Below are 12,236 nucleotides of genomic sequence, written 5' to 3' on the forward strand. Positions count from 1 at the left end.
CTGGAGAACCAGTAGCGGAAATTTTGAGTAGTTCGGAGAACTAGTAAATACCACTTCTGACTGGCCCCGCCCCTTTCTATTCTCTGCCTCCCAAGTCCCAGCTGATCGGGAGGAAATGGGGATTTTGCAGTATCCTTCCCCTGGAGTGGTGAGGGAATGGAGGTTTTACAGTATCCTTCTGCTGTCATGCCCATCAAGCCATGCCCACAGAACCGGTAGTAAACAATTTTTAATCCCACCACTGGTTAGTGTACAGTACTATAGGCTACTTATGCTGACTGCTGGTTGCCTGCAATTTGGCAGTTCAAATCTCACCAGGCTCAAGGTTGACTCAGCCTTCCATCCTTCTGAGGTGGGTAAAATGAGGGCCCAGATTGTTGGGCGCAATAAGATGACTCTGTAAACCGCTTAGAGAGGGCTGTAAAGCACTGTAAAGTGGTATATAAGTCTAAATGCTATTGCTATTGGCTCTACACTTTAGTATTATTATATTCTTTTGCAAGTACACTGAGTGTTTCCATATTGGAGACAAATTTGTTGTGTGTCTAATCACTCTTGACCAAGTAAATAAAGTATACGTATAAATAGAGAAGAATAAAGATCAGGCTAGCTTCATCTTTCCATGGGGTTTTCATGACAAAGATATTGGAGTGGGTTGCCATTTCCTTCTCCAGTGGATTACGTTTTGTCAGAACTCTCTGCTATGACCTGTCCGTCTTGGGTGCCCCTGCACGGCATAGCTCATAGCTTCATTGAGCTCCGCAAGACCCTTCGCCACAACAAGGCAGTAATCCATGAAAGGGGGTTTAAATGGACTCCAGAGGATGGTAGAGGATAGGAAGGCCTGGAGGAACGTTATCCATGGGGTCATGATGGGTCGGACACGACTTCGCAACTAACAACAACAAGTTTCATCTGGTATTTTTGATACTGATGTAATATATCTTTGAGCTCCTTGAATCTACCTGAAGATTAGGATCTTTGGTAGGGAAGTGGGAGTCTCACCAGCTAATGACTATTGCGTTTCTAACAAAAGGGCATTTCCAGTCTTGATGTGATCAAAGCTACTTCAGGAACTGATCCAAGAACTTGAAGGCTCCAGCTCCTGAACCTTAAATCTAGGTTAGCAAAAAGCAATGCTTTTGTTTGCAACACATCTGATGTCCAAACAAATGATGATGTAATGGGATGAACTTCTTCATTACAAAATCAAAAGTTGGGTTGTCCACAACCCAATGAATCTGCAAGGTCATTTTGGCCTGGATTAATACCTGACAAAGCCATCTTAAGAACTAAACTGATAGGAATTAACAGGTAGTCCTTGACTTACGATTACAACTGGCCCCAAAATTTCTGTTTGCTAAGTGAGACAGTTGTTAAGTGAGTTTTGCCTCATTTTACCTTTCTTGCCACAGTTGTTAAGCGAAACATTGCAATTGTTAAGTTAATAACATAGTTGTTAAGTGAATTTCCCTTTGACTTTGGTGGTCAGAAGGTCACAAAAGGTGATCACATGACCCAGGGACACTAAAACTATCGTAAGTAAACACTGAAACTATCATAAGTAAATGCCAAGTATCTGAATTTTGATCACATGACCATGGAGATGCCACAATGGTCGTAAATGTGAAAACTGGTCATAAGTCACTTTTTTCAGCACCATTGTAACTTCGAATGGTCACTAAATGAACTGTTGTAAGTCAACGATGACCTGTATATGCAGAATGGTTGGGGGGAAAAAACCGGAGCAAATCGGACAAAGTTGGTTTTGTTATTTAAAAACTTTACAATTGTGTTTTTTAAAAAATATTATAAGTGTTTAAATAGCTAGGCAGATTTATTTATTTGTCCTACATATGGCACATCGTTCATGGACTAGCAATATATATTAACATTTCAACTAGATCAGTAAAACACGATAAAATACAAGTGTTTAAAACATCTATGTTCAAATGCCGATGTCTAAGCCATCTAACTATTGAAGCATAGCATCGTTTATATTAAAAATCAAATACTGGGCAGTATATCAGACCTATCAGCCTGACCTCAATACCGAGGAAGATTCTGGAAAAGATAATCAAGCAACAAATCACCGAACACCTAGAAGCAAACAAAGAAATAACCAAAAGCCAACATGGGTTTGTCAAAAACAGATCATGCCAGACTAATCTTATTGCATTCTTTGACAAAATGACAAAATTAGTAGACCAGATATAATTTACTTGGACTTCAGTAAAGCATTTGATAAAGTAGACCATAACCTACTACTAGATAAAGTAGAAAAATGTGGGTTAGACAGCACCACCACCAGATGGATTCATAACTGGCTGACCAATCGCACTCAACGTGTAGTCCTCAACGGAACTACATCCACATGGAGGGAAGTATGCAGTGGAATACCCCAAGGCTCTGTTTTACACCCAGTACTCTTCAACCTCTTCATCAACGACTTGGACGAGGGGATAGATGGGGAACTCATCAAATTTGCAGATGACACCAAGCTGGCAGGAATAGCCAACACTCCAGAAGATAGGCTCAAGTTACAGAAAGATCTTGATAGACTTGAACATTGGGCGCTATCTAACAAAATGAAATTCAACAGTGAAAAAAGTAAGGTTCTACATTTAGGCAAAAAACCCAAAATGCACAGGTACCGTATATGTGGTACCTTGCTCAATAGTAGTACCTGTGAGAGGGATCTTGGAGTCCTAGTGGATAACCATTTAGATATGAGCCAGCAGTGTGCAGCAGCTGCTAAAAAAGCCAACACAGTTCTGGGCTGCATAAACAGAGGGATAGAATCAAGATCACGTGAATTGTTAGTACCACTTTATAATGCCTTGGTAAGGCCACACTTGGAATATTGCATCCAGTTTTGGTCGCCACAATGTAAAAAGGATGTTGAGACTCTAGAAAGAGTGCAGAGAAGAGCAACAAAGATGATTAGGGGACTGGAGGCTAAAACATATGAAGAACGGTTGCAGGAACTGGGTATGTCTAGTTTAATAAAAAAAAGGACTAGGGGAGACATGATAGCAGTGTTCCAATATCTCAGGGGTTGCCACAAAGAAGAGGGAGTCAAGCTATTCTCCAAAGCACCTGAGGGTAGAACAAGAAGCAATGGGTGGAAACTGATCAAGGAAAGAAGCAACTTAGAACTAAGGAGAAATTTCCTGACAGTTAGAACAATTAATAAGTGGAACGACTTGCCTGCAGAAGTTGTGAATGCTCCAACACTGGAAATTTTTAAGAAAATGTTGGATAACCATCTGACTGAGATGGTGTAGGGTTTCCTGCCTGGGCAGGGGGTTGGACTAGAAGGCCTCCAAGGTCCCTTCCAACTCTGTTGTTATATTATATTATATTATATTATATTATATTATATTATATTATATTATATTATATTATATTATATTATATTATATTATATTATATTATATTATATTATATTATATTATATTATATTATATTATATTATATTATATTATATTATATTATATTATATTATATTATTATATTCTCTCAGTTTACAGCTCGTCACAATGTGACATACTGTATAGTTTGATGTGAGACCCTGCAGTCACACTGAGGGGAGGATATTATGCCCCACTTATACAAAGAAAAGATTTCTAGATTTGTAAGCTAAGCAGATTTATAGATACCTGAGAAAACTGTGGTTACTAAGAGTCAGCAATGACTTAATAGGTGGGCGAGAGAGACAGGTTGACTAGCTTAGAGAGAAATGTAAGAAGGTGAGTAGACTCAGACAGACAGAAATAGAAAAGCACGAATACAGATACGATACGCCCACCATTCAGCGTCGTATGTCAATGGGATGAGCTGGAGGAAGCCCAAGGATTTTCATGGAACAAGAGACAGGCCCGTTATTAGCTTTAGATCACATCATAGCAACCATCATCCAACAATCACGGTATGTCACCATGACCGTGAATCCTTCTCAAGTGACTCAGGGTTTCTTTCCCCGGACTGATTACTTTGAAATTTGGCCCCTTTCCCTATGGGGCTTTCACATGACTTAATTTTTTGGGGGTATTGCAAGCTTCCTGGGTGGGCTTCTGCTCCCGGTATATCTCCAAAATATCTTCTCCTTTTTCCCATCAAGGTTACAAGGAGCTATGATTGACTCAGCCTGGTGAAATAGCAACTCAGTTATCCTCTAAAAATAGACCACATTTTTCATTCTCCCAACATAGCTCAGGGCTCCCAGATATAATCCGCTTGCAAGGGGCCAGCAAGAGATTTGAGCCAGGCTGAAGATATAGAAGAGTGGAGCAGGACTCCTCTTTAGAGAGACGCTGAGAACAAGACCATCAGAAGAGCCAGGCTGGGATTTGGGACTAAGCGACTCCGTTCCAGATTTCTGGGTCCCCTCTGTAAGTCAGTTTTCAGGGTGTGATGGTGGAAAGGGTGGTTAAATTGGAGCCAGATTTTTTTTTTTAAAAAAAAAACTCTCTCAGTATAGGCAATCCTCGACTTACGACCACAATTGATTCTAAAATTTCTGTTAAGTGATACATTTGTTAAGTGATTTTTTGCTCCATTTTTCGATCTTTCTTGCCAGAGTTGTTAAGTGAATCACTGCAGCTGCTAAGTTAGTAGCATGTCTGTTAAGTGAATCTGGCTGTCAGCTTTGGAAGCCATGCTAGTTCCCGTTGACTTTGCCTGTCAAAAGGTCACAAAAGGGAATCACATGACATCCTGTGACGCTGCAGCCGTCATAATTTTGAGTCAGTTGCCAAGCCTCTGGATTTTGATCATGTGACCATGAAGATGCTGCAACAGTCATAAGTTTGAGAAACAGTCATAGGTCACATTTTTCAGTGTCGTGGTAACTTTGAACGGTCTCTAAGTTGTAAGTCGAGGACTACCTGTACTGAACTGCATGCTCGCTGAGCCAAATCAAAGCCAGAGTTGCGGATTGCTGAAAAAAATCTCACTTTGTAATGCTGGTTTAAGATATTCAATCTTCCAATTGTTGAACTATGAGGATTTGATGGACATGCATGAAATATCCTTTGGCCCCAATGAAGTGAGCTCAGCTCACTTCCTGACTGTAATTCAACTTTGCTATTCAGATGTTAAAAGATCCATTATGGCTTTGAAGCAATTGGTGTGAACCGGTTGTGAGTTGTAGATAGGTAGTTCTCAATTTACGATTACAATTGGGACTTGTATTTTCATTGTTAAACAATCTGGTTGCAAAGTGAGTCACGTCCTAATTTACAACCTGTTTTGTTGTTAAATGAATCACAGTAACTGTTAACTGAATCATTGCAATCATTAAACAAACTTGGCTCTCCCCATTGACTTCGCTGGTCTGGGTAGATCATAAATAGGGATCCACCTGCTGCAATCATCATAAATACATGTAGGTTGCCAACCACCTGAATTTTAATCCTGTGACCTTTGGAACGCTGCGATGGTTGTACATGCGAGGACTGGTCAAAACTCATTTATTTTAGTGCATTTGTTAACTTTCAAATTCAAATTCAGAATAGAGCTGGAAGGGACCTTGGAGGTCTTCTAGTCCAGTCCCTGATCAAGTAGGAAACCCTATACCATTCCAGGCAAGTGGCTGTCCAGCCTCTTCTTAAACACCTCCAGTGATAGGACCAGTGGTAGGCTACAACCAGTTTAACAACTGTTTCTGTGAGTGCGCATATTGCGTGCACACGCAACTTCACGTGTGTGTGTGTGCGCCTAACACACTTGTGCACAGCTTTCAAAATACAGCAATTTGAAGCTCAGTTCACTTACATTCTAAGGCAGCCCAGGTAAGTGGAACAGTGGAGGCTTGTGAATCAACTGAGCCAGAAAGGGGAAATATAGAACAGGATAGGCTGAGGGCAGGTGGGCAGGGCCAGCTGATCGTCGGAGCTACCGGTTCACCTGAACTTGTCCGAACCGGCAGTAGCCCACCACTGGATGGAACACCCACAACTTCTTGAGGCAAGCTGTTCCATTGGTTAATTGTTCTCGCTGTTAGGAAGTTTCTCCTTCATTCCAGGTTGGTTTTCTTCTTGATTAGTTTCCTTGATTAGTTGATTAGTCCTGGATTAGTATTTGATTAGTTGATTAGAAGCATTAGTTTCCATCAGTGGTGGGTTTCAAAAATTTTTACTTACTGGTTCTGTGGGTGTGGCTTGGTGGGCATGGCAGGGGAAGGTTACTGAAAATCCCCATTTCCTCCCGATCAGTTGGGACTTGGGAGGCAGAAAATAGATGGGGGTGGGGCCAGTCAGAATTTTTACTACCGGTTCTCCAAACTACTCAAAATTTCCACTACCAGTTCTCCAGAACTGGTCAGAACCTGCTGAAACCCAACTCTGGTTTCCATCCTTCCAATGGTTGCTAAACAAATGGTTGTAAGTCAAGTATCCTACCAGTATCCTGCTTTCAGATTGGAGCTCCAGGCATCGTACATAGCAGTTCTTTCTCCATTTCTACCCCCATATTATAACCCAGTCAGATCTCAGCTGAAAAAAAGAGCAAGTGGCCCTACATAGCCAAGAGACCTTCTGTACACGTGGACAGTCTTAAATGTCTGACTACTTGCACGGATGAACTTTTCCTGAACTATCTGTAAGTTGAGTTATGGCAACTGGACTTCTCTTTTTGTTGATTTTAATCGCTTAGTTGCTCATTCAAGCCGCTTCCTCAGTCGAAGCCAGCTGAATAGAATAGCAGAGTTGTCGAAATGTACTCATTTCACATATATATGGCAATAGGTCGATGCAGATTCTCAGTCATCCATACAAACTCGATTTCATTGAGGGCCATATCGGGGGGTGGGACGTGGCCGGGGTGGGGCATGGCCAGTTCCGCGTCACTCGTGTCAGGGCCGCCTGTGGTGGCCCGAGCGCTATGCCAGTGAAAACGGGCTCCCGGGCCCCATTTCTGGCTGTGCCTATGGCCCTCACGAGCTCTGTTATCGCTGGCAGAGGCGACATGGGCCAGTCCTTCGCTGTTTCCAGGGCAGTCCCACGGGCCAGATCTACGCACCCTGTGTGCCAGATTCTCCCCCCCCCCCAGCTTTGAGTTTGACACCCCTGATATAGAGGCATCTGTAAGCTGAGCCATGGCAACTGGGCTTATTTTCTTATACTTATTGCTGCACACTTTGGAGAAGAAATCTTGCGGTTTGGTGGAGGAGGGGTTGAGACATCCCAAAATCTCTCTGCCTATGTAACTGGCTCTGACTGAGAAAGCTGCTTTGTTGTAGGAGGAGAAGGAGGAATCAGTACATTCCAACAACTCTCCGCTAACTAACTTGCTCTGAGAACAGTAGAACGTTCCAAATCAGTAAGAAGATAAGTCTAATTGCTATGACTCAACTTACAGGCAATTTCTACCTGGAAGACTGAGAATCAGTCTTCACTGGCATATTTTTTTTTCCCTGAACTAGTTTTGTAATGCACACAACTCTTGAACAACTTTTGAGTTTGGTTGTAATCTAAGCAAGGCAATTGTTAATTGTGGGTTTTGCCCTCTTTTTACCACAGTCGTTAAGTGAACCACTGCAGTTGTTAAGTTAGGAACATGGTTGTTAAGTGAATCTGGCTTCCCCATTGACTTTGCTCGTCGGAAGGTCACACATGAAAGGGGACACTGCAACTATAAATTTGAGTCAGTGGCCAAGTGTCTGAATTTTGACCACACCGATTATCGGGATGGTGCAAAAGTTCGTAACTGTGAAAAACAGTGATAAATCACTTTTTTCAATGACATTGTAACTTCAAATGGTCACTAAATGAATGGTTGTACGTCAAGGACTATCTAGACTTGGAAAGTGAGGTAGTTGGCAAAGTGGAGCATTGCTCCCACCCTGTAGGCAACTTTGGCTGTCTAAAAGACTCTCCCTTTTTAGCATGTTGAAGGTTGCATTGGGAAAAGTGATGATGCAAAAGAGGTGGTTGATGGAAGGCTATGGAGGGTCGGTCTGGTTGTTTTTCCCCCAGCTTGGGGGTAGGTGGGTAGGTGATAGGCTTTCCCTCCCCCCCCCACATGATTTGTGATTTCTGGTCTTAAAAATTGGTGAAACTCTTCTGTGGATTTTCAGAGGCATATCTGGGAATGACTTCCAAGTGACAGAGGTCACCAAAACATTATAGGAATGAAAGACTAAAATATAATAATAATAATAACAGAGTTGGAAGGGACCTTGGAGGTCTTCTAGTCCAACCCCCTGCCCAGGCAAGAAACTCTGCACCACTTCAGACAGATGATTATCCAACTTCTTCTTAAAAACTTTCAGTGTTGGAGCATTCACAACTTCTGGAGGGAAGTTGTTCCACTCATACGGAATTGAAATTTAGATTGTGGCTCCCCCATTGCTATATATACATCTACACAGAGCAGCAAACCGCTTGTTTCTCCTTTAACATTGAAATAACAGGCTGAAAAGAACATTCTGGTAGAAAGAGGACATCTGAGATTGGAATTTGAGATCAGATATTTTCCCCGTTTCAATTAATCAATAGTTGCTTGTCTATGGAGTTTCTTATCTCAAGAAGTGTGGCTGAGATTAAACAGAACATCCTTCCAGGGGCATGAAAATATTCTCAAATATATCTCAGGGGTTGCCACAAAGAAGAGGGAGTCAAACTATTCTGCAAAGCACCTGAGGGTAGAACAAGAAGCAATGGGTCTGATCATGGAGAGAAGCGACTTAGAACTAAGGAGGAATTTCCTGACAGTTAGAACAATTAATCAGTGGAACAACTTGCATGCAGAAGTTGTGAATGCTCCAAAACTGGAAATTTTTAAGAAGATGTTAGATAATCATTTGTCTGAAATGGTATAGAGTTTCCTGCCTGGGCAGGTGGTTGGACTAGAAGACCTCCAAGGTCCCTTCCATTATTATTATTATTATTAACCCAGTATTATAGCATTTGTTTCTTTGAAAAAAAATTGAAAATATTGTTGTCTAGGAAATTCTAGGATCTTCTGTCCAGTGTGGAGCCAGGCTTACAAATTTAAACCTACAGATTAATTTTAAATACAGATTGTCCTTAATTTAAGACCACAACTGAGCCCAAAATTTCTGTTGCTAAGAAAACATGGCTGCTAAGTAAGTTTCCCCCAATTTTATGACCTTTCTTGTAGCAGTTGTTAAGTGAATCGCTTCAGTTGTAAAGTTAGTAATATGTTATTAAGTGAATCTGGCTTTCCCATTGATTTTACTTTTCAGAAGGTCACAACAGGTGATCACAAGACCCTGGGACACTGCAACCGTCATAAATATGAGTCAGTTGACAAATGTCTGAATTTTGATCACATGACCATGGGAATGCTGCTATGGTCTTAAGTATGAAAATAGTCATAAGTCTCTTTTTTTCAGTGCTGTTGTAACTCCAATCTTCATATATACAGATAGTCCTCGATTTATAATTATTTGTTTAGTAAACAAATAGTTACTAAACAAATAGTTATAAATCGAGGACTATCTGTATATATGAAGATTGGAGTTTCTTGGCACAACTTCATAATCCAAAGTGAAGTGGTGAATTTTTGGTTTTTTGTAAGCCAATCCTGGGGGTGACTTGAGTTTGTCGTATAAAAACAAGGGTTTCTGCTGCATATTAATTGGAATACTTTTGAAAAAAATGTTTCAGTTTGGTTCCATGATTATTATTATTATTATTCTTTATTATTGGATCTGTATTATTGGAACTGTAGGGGGGGGTTTGCTTGCCTTGGGAGGAGCTATTTTAAACATTTTGAAACTTATCAATCAAGAGAGGCTAAGGTATTTACCACTTTGCTTGGATCAAATGATGATATTTAGCCACATTCTAAATGTAAGATTGGGACGCAGTGGCTCAGTGGCTAAGGCGCTGAGCTTGTCAATCGAAAAGTCGGCAGTTCAGCAGTTCGAATCCCTAGTGCCATGTAACAGGGTGAGCTCCCGTTACTTGTCCCAGCTTCTGCCAACCTAGCAGTTCGAAAGCACCTAAAAAATGCAAGTAGAAAATTAGGGACCACTTTTGGTGGGAAGGGAACAGCGTTCTGTGCGCCTTTGGCCTTTAATCATGCAGGCCACATGACCACAGAGACGTCTTTGGACAGCGCTAGCTCTTCGGCTTTGAAACGGACTGTCCCTAGAGTCGGGAACGACTAGCACTTATGTGCGAGGGGAACCTTTACCTTTACCTTAAATGTAAGATCAATTGTGCACCATAAAGGATAGCAAGATTACAGATAATCTGTGATTTATAATTATTCATTTAATGATTATTTGTAATTAGAAAGGCGCTGAGAAAAGTGACACTTAGGACCACTACAGCATCCCCAGGGTTACATGATCAAAATTTAGACACTTTACTTTGGCTCCTATTTATGACGGTTGCAGAATAACCCGGGATCATGTGATCCCCTTTTGCGGCCTTCTAACAAGCAAAGCCAATGTAGTGATTCACTTAACAACTCTGGCAAGAAAGGTCATAAAATCAGTCAAAACTACTTAACAACTGTCTCACTTAGCACCAGAAATTTTGGGCTCAGTTGTGGTCGAGGACTACCTATATTGAGCAAATCTCCCGCGTAAAATTGGAAGTGTCTTGGCGACGTTTCGACGAAGTCTCATTCGTCATCTTCAGGCTTCAGCTTCGTGCTTCTGGGAGCAATGTGCGATCGCAGCTGTTTCTTCCTTTTAACTGCTAGAATAGAATAGAATTTTATTGGCCAAGTGTGATTGGACACACAAGGAATTTGCATAATGTATAACAGTTTCAGGGAAGTCATTTGTGTCCCCACCTGTCCTTTGAGGTGGCCATTCCTTGAGTTTGCATTCATTCTTTTGCTATTCCAAAAAGTTGGAGCGCTCACAGAAGTCCTTGGGAATGAAGCCCCCACGAGTGGCCTTCACTCACCACCAGCTGCCCGCTGAAAGACAGTATCCTTCCCCCTACTCCAAATGCCAGAAGCAGCTGTCATTGGCAGAGCTACCCTTGAATTTTTGAGTCAGAAATAGAAGGGCTGTGTTATTTCAAACTTGCTCTTATTCTCTTTGGTTCAAAGATAACTTGCCCAATGAAAATGCCTCAAATACAAAGCAGTTTTGTATTTCGGAAGTTTAAAAGGACATCACTTCCTCTTGATGTCAAAATTATGGGTGATTATTCAACTATATTTCAGATCCCGGAATTAATTTTAATTTTTCTTTTCTCAAAGGCATGAGGTTCTTTTGATCCCAAATATCAGAGAAGGTTGTTTTGACTTCAACTCTCTCCAGGCCCTTCTCAACTTCAAATGCACAACCAAAATTTCATTCATTGCGAAGTCCATTCTAAATGGAGTCCAAGATTAAATGACCTCCCAAATGCAGAATGGATTTAATCAGTGGTGGGATTCAGCCAGTTCGCACCACTTCAGGAGAACCGGTTGTTAATTTTCTGAGCAGTTGGTGAAATGGTTGTTGGAAGAAATCATTAGGGCAGAGAACCGGTTGTTAAATTATTTGAATCCCACCACTGGATTTAATCCTCCCTTCAAATTTGTTCAGTCTGGCAATCGTGGTCTTTTTATTGCCTTGATCAAACATTTCCTGATCTGGGTGCACAATTTTCCTGCGTGATCAATTCCTCTCACGTAAATTGATAAAATTGATGTGTCGGATGGTTACGTCTATATTTATCCACTGCTATTTGGGAGGTCCCTGCTGCAGCCGAATGGGGAATGGAGCTAAAACCAAGATAAGCATCTTGGTTTCTTTCCAAATTTAGCATTGCAGAAAATAAGATTGAAAAAGAGTTTGATTGAAAACAATGATTAAAAAATAAATAAATAATGGAAACCTTGGGCCAAATGCCTTTTCACATTGAAAAATTTGCAAAAATACACATAAAAATGATACATTGCTGAAATTTATATGTGGTCTCAATATTTGCTATGGATACGCAATGTGTACATGCCTTCTCTGATATTTGGGATCAAAAGAACCTCATGCCTTTGAGAAAAGAAAAATTAAAATTAATTCCGGGATCTGAAATATAGTTGAATAATCACCCATAATTTTGACATCAAGAGGAAGTGATGTCCTTTTAAACTTCCGAAATACAAAACTGCAATGTATCATTTTTATGTTGCAATTGGGATTGCAGTCTCAGGTAGTCCTCGATTTACAACCGTTCACTGAGTGACCATTCGACGTTAAAATGCCACTGAAAAAAGTGACTTATGACTTATCCTCAGACTTACAGCCATTGCAGCATCCA

At 40.9% G+C, this 12,236-nt stretch overlaps 1 protein-coding gene across 2 annotated transcripts in view; it reads left to right on the forward strand.

Moving 5' to 3' along the window:
- The first annotated feature begins 4,253 nt into the window (after positions 1-4,253).
- The window catches only part of XIRP1 (xin actin binding repeat containing 1), a 45,447-nt gene continuing 37,464 nt past the window's right edge, over positions 4,254-12,236 (forward strand). For both annotated transcript variants that reach the window (XM_058180917.1, XM_058180918.1), the window contains exon 1: positions 4,254-4,394. The gene's annotated coding sequence lies outside the window, so the exon portion shown is untranslated. The remainder of the gene's footprint in view (positions 4,395-12,236) is intronic.

Source organism: Ahaetulla prasina, chromosome 4 (assembly GCF_028640845.1).
Source record: "Ahaetulla prasina isolate Xishuangbanna chromosome 4, ASM2864084v1, whole genome shotgun sequence".
NCBI lineage: Eukaryota > Metazoa > Chordata > Lepidosauria > Squamata > Colubridae > Ahaetulla > Ahaetulla prasina.